Raw genomic sequence first — 6713 nt, forward strand, 5'->3', positions numbered from 1 at the left:
AGGTTGTAGTGGTGGTTATATTAGATTCAGAGTGTAGAGGAGATGGATCATTGTAATTAAGAGTCATAGAAATCTGAACCTCACTGCTAAACTGGCGGTCTAACTGTACATGTGCTCCATTGCAGAGGTCCCTCCCACTGAGTGTGAGGATGTTGAAGATGCTGGTAGTCCTGATGTGAAAGCAGAGCTTCCCTCCCACCTCAGCATCACTAAGGATGTTATGGAGCGCTGCATTCATCTGCTGTCTGATCCCAGCCTCAGGCTCCGACTCAAGGTAGTTTTATGTAGAGTCAACTGTTGGACTAGTAACAAAAATAATCATTCTTGTGAGGGTAGGACTGCCAGCGTTGGTACAATTCATCCTGTCAGAACTGTGTGGATGACTGTTCACTGGTGTAATGCTCATCAAGGAAAAACATTCAGTCTGGTCCAGGAGTGAAACAGAAATAAGTCTGTGCTGAAGTCGTGCCTGCTCAGGAGTTTGGGCTCTCAATGAAGACCTCAGTAATTAGTTTCAGCTCACATTTAATCAGGATCAAAACAGAGATAATTGTTAGGTGTGTTGTGCGTCTTTGTCTTTAGGTACTGGACGTGCTGGAGTTGTGCGTTCAGGTGCTGAGTGAGAGGGAAAATGAACTGCTGCCTATGGCTCATCGCTGCTGGCCAGCACTCCTGCAGAGACTCACAGCCGATGACCCATTAGCAGTCCTCAGAGCCTTCAGGGTAAGTAAAACAAACGTCTCTTTTCATTACGTGAGTCAAAATTATTCAAGTCATCTTTAGTTTTTTTAAACTCTTAATAGTGAAAGAATCAAAGATTGTTCCCAACAACAGTCTTATTTCATTCAGAAATAGTTCTATTATTTTTTTGGGGGGTTGTAATGTGAAGACTCTTTAAACTAACATTTCTTCTATCAGCACAGAAAAATCACTGTGGATGCCTTCTTAGAGGCTGCTTTTCAAACTGTCTCAGAGAATCACAAAGTAGGACTTTGGGATAAATGAAGCTGATACACTGTAAAATCTAATTAGTTCCCAGAACTCAAAAAAATTATGGAAACTCGTTGCCTCAAAAAAATTGAGTAAAGCTTAGCTAAAAATGACTAAGTTAGGACAACTTATTTACTTTGAGTACTCTGTACAAGCTCATTTGTTCCCAGAACTCAAAAAAATTGGATCAAGTTTACGTAAGATGACCAAGTTAGGGCAACTTACTCATTTTGAGTACACTGTACAGCCGTGTTAGTTCCCAGAACTCAAAAAAATTATGGAAACTCGTTGCCTCAAAAAAACTAAGTAAAGCTTACTTAAGATGACTGTTAGGACAACTTATACATTGCAAGTCTGCAGTATTAACAATAACTTGATATTTCTGACTGTACAATACTAATTGTTTACCTACTGACAAACATGTTAAGTTCAACTAAATGAAAAAACAATTTGTGGTAACCTGAATATGATTAAAAATAATTAACAACACTTTTTGTAATGACGTTAAAATGAGCCCAACTTTTATTTTCAAACACAACAAAGTATAACAGCCAACATACTGGACAATGTTCTGCTGAACAACAAACAATTATATTGCCATCACTGTTATAATCTTACAATGAAACAAAGTCTCAGATTTAATTATTCTGAAAATAAGTTTAGGCCTACCACAAGTTTGTTTTGTACTTACATTACTTATATAATCAAAATAAAATATTTATTGTTCTGTCACAAGTGCAGTCTCTAATTTAAACAACACATTTGTTTTCCATTCCAACACATGAGCTGGAATGTTGTATTATTTTAAGGATGCTTGTTTCCAGTCCAGGCATTACTGCCTGAATGACTGTCATGGATCGAGGTGATCCAAATGTAGGTGCAGAAGAAAGTCTTTAACTTCCCTTAAGTACAGTGGCAGTGGATGTGGGTTGGAGATGCAATGAGCTTGAACCTGCAGGCGACCATCTTCACTGACAACACCATCTGTGACGGAGGACTCATCTCTCCTGTTGTCCTGCAAGCAAACAATCATATTTTTTGGAACATGAACTTAATTGCTTTCTTAAAACATTTTTTTCTGCATTTGGTATAAAACAGACTCCAATTTAGACGATCTCAGGCCCCCTCCCCACCGGAGAGGTGACATTCAATGTCCCAAATTGTCAGTCTGGATAGGCCTGACCACCACCCAACATACAATAATGTCATGAAAGCATCATTTTAAAAAGGGCTATGCAAACATGGCCAATAACTTTCATTCTAATGATGTGCAAAATGATTTTGGGCACAAAACAGATTTTGCTGTTAGAAAACTTGCAGACTTCACTATATACAGTGTAGACACTCTAAACTAAGTTTGGGGGATGTGATCTTTCAAGAAATGCAGACCAAACTGTTGTTGTTTGTTTACTTACACAGCATGTCTTGTAGAATTAACTGTGGTCACCAGCAACAGCATAGTGCAGTCATATCTCAAGTCTAATAACAGAAGACAGGAAAAGATCAGTAAAGAAACAACTTCCCCAAACCAAAGCACAAATAAAACAATAAGTAAAACAGGCTGATCTAAAGTATGATTAAAGTTCAGCCTGATTAATATAAATGTCACTGACAGTTGCTAATATATTGGAAAACCAAAATACTTACTGATGTCTTTCTGTCCAACAACAGGAGTGCTGGTCCCGAGCCTCAAAGACAGTAAGAAGCCAGCAGAGGGAGAAAAAACAGAACAGAACATTTTTCAGAAACTGATTTGATCCTTAATGGCTGTGCAATCATTGTAACATAGAGTTTGCTTATGTTGTTAAATAAAGGCTAGATTTGACATTAATAGATGCCACAGATATTCTAAAGCTGCCACAAAGCATGAAAAAAAAAATAGACGTCTCCGAAAACGTCGGAGCATTTTTGCAAATATGTGATGTCTTGATAAATCGAGCAGATATTTGAAATTTACACAGCTACATTCTCGCCTGAAAATATCTTAAAAGTTTATTTTGTGACCCAGAAAAAGTAATAAGTTTTTCAGCGGCGCTCCTCCGCCATTGCCGCGCTTACAAGTACGCACAGGCTCCGACAACCATGGCCGACAAATGCGATCCTCCTTTTCCCCAGACTACCCTTTCTGGGTCACAAAATAACCTTTTAAGATATTTTCAGGCGATAATGTAGCTGTGTAATGCTCAAATATCTACTTAATTTATCAAAATATCACATATTTGCAAAAGTGCTTCCACGTTTTCGGAGAGCTCTGTTATCCACCCCCCCACACCACACCCCTAACGGCTGCACCTCTCGAAGAATTTTGTCTGGGCTCTTATCTCACTTATTTATTTCAAACAATCAACAGAAAATTTCACCACATAGTTTTATGTAAGGTTTTTAAGGCTGTGGTGTTAATTTTTAAGTAACATGAGCCCAGCGGCAGCAGCAACGCTAGGCTAACACTATCTAGCTAGCAAGATTTTAAACCTGGTGCTAAACTAAGAGAAGCCACAAAATCAGTTTGAATAAGAGTAAACATTTACTCACCAAGTCAGTGTATCAGGTAAAGATCCACAGCAATGACAACAATAATATCTTGAGCTGACGCTTCTCCAGGTTTGCTCAACATATTCCATAAAAAATGCACCTTGAACATGCGGACTGATCCGAGAGGGAGGAGGAAGGTAGTCACGTGGCATTTTCAAAACACATCTTTCATCGTTCCGCACTGAGAGGCAAAACTTCCAGCTTACTTAGTTTTTCTAAGTTAAGACAACTCAAATAAATGGAGTTTATCAGCGTTTTTGCATAAAAAGTACTGGTAACTTATTTAAATTGAGTTCTAATAACAAATTGATAAAAATTGAGTTCAGCCTATTTAATATTTTTAATTAAACACAATATTACATTTTACAGTGTAGTGTTTTGTGATCTTTGGTGCAAGTGTCCGCTGATTCAACTTGTGGGTGTAAATTAGGCTACTCGTCAGCTCCTGTCATCAGCTGGAATATTTTTAAATTTGTTATTCATATTTTTATTGATGAGCTGACAAATACAGACACGTTAAGTCTGTAAACAGTCATTTATTCACTCAGAGCTGCTGCTGGGAAATTGTTTCATCAGCTTTTGGATATATACGAGTTTTGTAAATACTACAATTCATCCAGGAGTACACAACGGGAAGGTTTTATTGAATTTTGACAGCTTGCTGCTTTTGTACATTACATTTTTGTACATTACATGGGTGAAACATGAGGGGACTTTGTGAGGAGGAGGGTTTCTAAAGAGGTTCTGCCCAAGCTGAGCGCCTCTCTGGCACGGCAGGCTCCGATAAAGCGCCAAGGCTGGGCCTGTCTACACACACACCCTGGCCTACAAACTGCAGCTGGCTGTATTGCAGGGGCTGGGCTGACTGTGCCAGAGACTGGATCTGGGTGAGAGAATAGAGACACAGTGCTCACAAACAGCACAGTTTCACCAAGACACAACATGAGTGCATCATCCTGTAGAACTGTACCTGGGATCTGGCAATGATCAAAGCAGCCACAACATGGACAAATCAGAGCAAGACAACTATTCTTAGTTGACGCCTCACTTAATGGAGATTGGTGCAACATGAAGCCCATTTATGTAAAACCACATTGAAGATAGATGACCTCTTATCTTATCTTATCTTATCTTATCTTATCTTATCTTATCTTATCTTATCAAAGCCTATTTGATCACAGGGCTGTAACTTTCTTGTAGGAATAAACTTTATGATTCTTCTTAAATGAATGAGTTATAGTCAGCTTTCTTCCTGTGAGTGAGACAACAGCAATACAAGTTTGTGTCTGTACATTAGTACAGAGATGAAGATGTCTCTATGCTAAGGTTAACAATTAGGTTGTTAGCCTGATTTGACATTAAAGCTGTGTGTGGGGAGATGAGTCGTCAGAAAAAGCCAAAAAAGTCAAAGAACTCATTGAAGCTCCTTCACCACCGGGTGGTGGTGAATGAAAATCAACCATTGGTATCACAGCATAAATCAGGGCATCTCTGTTTTATTATAAAAACCTTAAACTGTGAAACAGTTCAGCATCCTAAACACGTGACGGTGATGTTGTTGCTAAAAATGCCTCTTCACTGTGGCAGCTCTGTCATTAAACATATTTTAAACATGACTTTGATGATACGGACCACAGCCAGCTGTGCCAGCAGGATGCTGCTCAGGTCCAAACTGCACACACAGCTACGACTGCAAGCAGCTCTGCTTATACCCAACTGAGAAAAACGTGATTGTTCAATCAGCGAATGCAAAGCCATTTAATTGATAAGCTCAGAGAAGTTGTTGTTGTTATTTTTGTTTACTTTGTGCTCAAAATACGTCCATTAGCATGTTGAAAATATTCAATATTCACTCCCACTGAGGTTCATCGCTGACAGAGGAAAAGAGTCACAAAGGTGACAGAGCTGTCTGCAGCCTTTCCAGAGCCAGCGTTACATCTAACAGTGACAAGGACTGCAGTGTAAAGACAATTGTTTCATTTTGTAAGAAATCAGGTTGTTTGTGAAACTGTTCCTTTAACATAGCTTACGGCACTTTGTGTACAGCAAACTCTCTCATACAGTATAGTGTGCAGATAAACAGGCACGATACACGTTGTGTGTTTGAGATGCTCTTTGTGATTATTCTGTGAAGTGGGTTTCAGTATGTCTGTGGCTTCAGTTCACAGTGGGTGGGACAAGGAAGGGTTTAAAAAGGAGATTAACCAGCAGTGGTATCTTTACCCCATATTATTCGGAACCAGGATCATATTTTTAAAGGATTTGTTCTTTTGGATATAAAAGTGTCATTATGTGCACGCACTGGACATAATCAGAAAAGAAGCATTCACAACTGTAACCATGTATGGAGCCAAGCCTGGAGCTGGACATGTAACGTGCCCCACTTTCCTCACATCCTGCTGCACCACTGCCTGCTGTTTCAGCCCATCCACCACCCCAGCATCCACCTGTATGCTCCTGGAGTTTTATGAGTAACATATTTGCAGGGAGTGATCCACCCGAAGACCAGGCACCGAGCTCAAACTGTATTCTGCCGCTGTGATTAATCCGTGAGATTAACTTGGCTTTGTTGCATTTTATTCGTTTTTATTTTCTTTTTCAAGTTGATTTCTGTTGTAATTTCTGGATAAAAGGTAAAAGTATTACAATTTTTATATGAATAAAATATAGTAAAAATGTCCTGTGTTTGGTTTTCTCAGCTGAAGCAGACCTAGATGCTGTTTGTGAAGCCTGTCTACCCTACCTGAGATCCAGACAACCCATCAGACTGCAAGAAGCCTGTTTAAGGTAAGTCTTTATTAAGGACCGCTGTAGTAAGTAACTCAATCTTTCATTTAGTTACTAATGTGTGTGAGTGTTACACACAGACAGAATGCCATAAATTAAAACTGTGCCATCCAGTTGACATTGTATTGCCATGTTGGTCATTAATAGCCACGTGACATGATTTATCAGTAAAATCTGAATTTAAATTGAATGCTTAACATCATATTTGGAGAGGTGCTGGGTGTTACACAACAAAATGTGACTTCAGGAGTCATTCATTGTCTCTGAACACTGAACATGAAACAAAGCACTGTGGCTATAGCTTTTGTTCCCTGAAGGAGAGGAACATGGGACCTGACAATTGAATACCTCAGGAATAATCAGGTTCCTGCATGTTCTGGGTAAAGACACCAGTATTCATGACT

General features: G+C 39.2%; 1 long non-coding RNA gene across 1 annotated transcript; it reads left to right on the top strand.

Moving 5' to 3' along the window:
- Positions 1–215: 215 nt before the first annotated feature.
- LOC112845640 (uncharacterized) lies at positions 216–6240 on the top strand. Its single transcript, XR_003218508.1, has 3 exons — positions 216–274; positions 583–723; positions 6222–6240. It is a non-coding gene; the product is annotated as an uncharacterized LOC112845640 (long non-coding RNA).
- The last annotated feature ends 473 nt before the right edge of the window (positions 6241–6713 follow it).

Source organism: Oreochromis niloticus, unplaced genomic scaffold (assembly GCF_001858045.2).
Source record: "Oreochromis niloticus isolate F11D_XX unplaced genomic scaffold, O_niloticus_UMD_NMBU tig00008345_pilon, whole genome shotgun sequence".
Taxonomy (NCBI): domain Eukaryota; kingdom Metazoa; phylum Chordata; class Actinopteri; order Cichliformes; family Cichlidae; genus Oreochromis; species Oreochromis niloticus.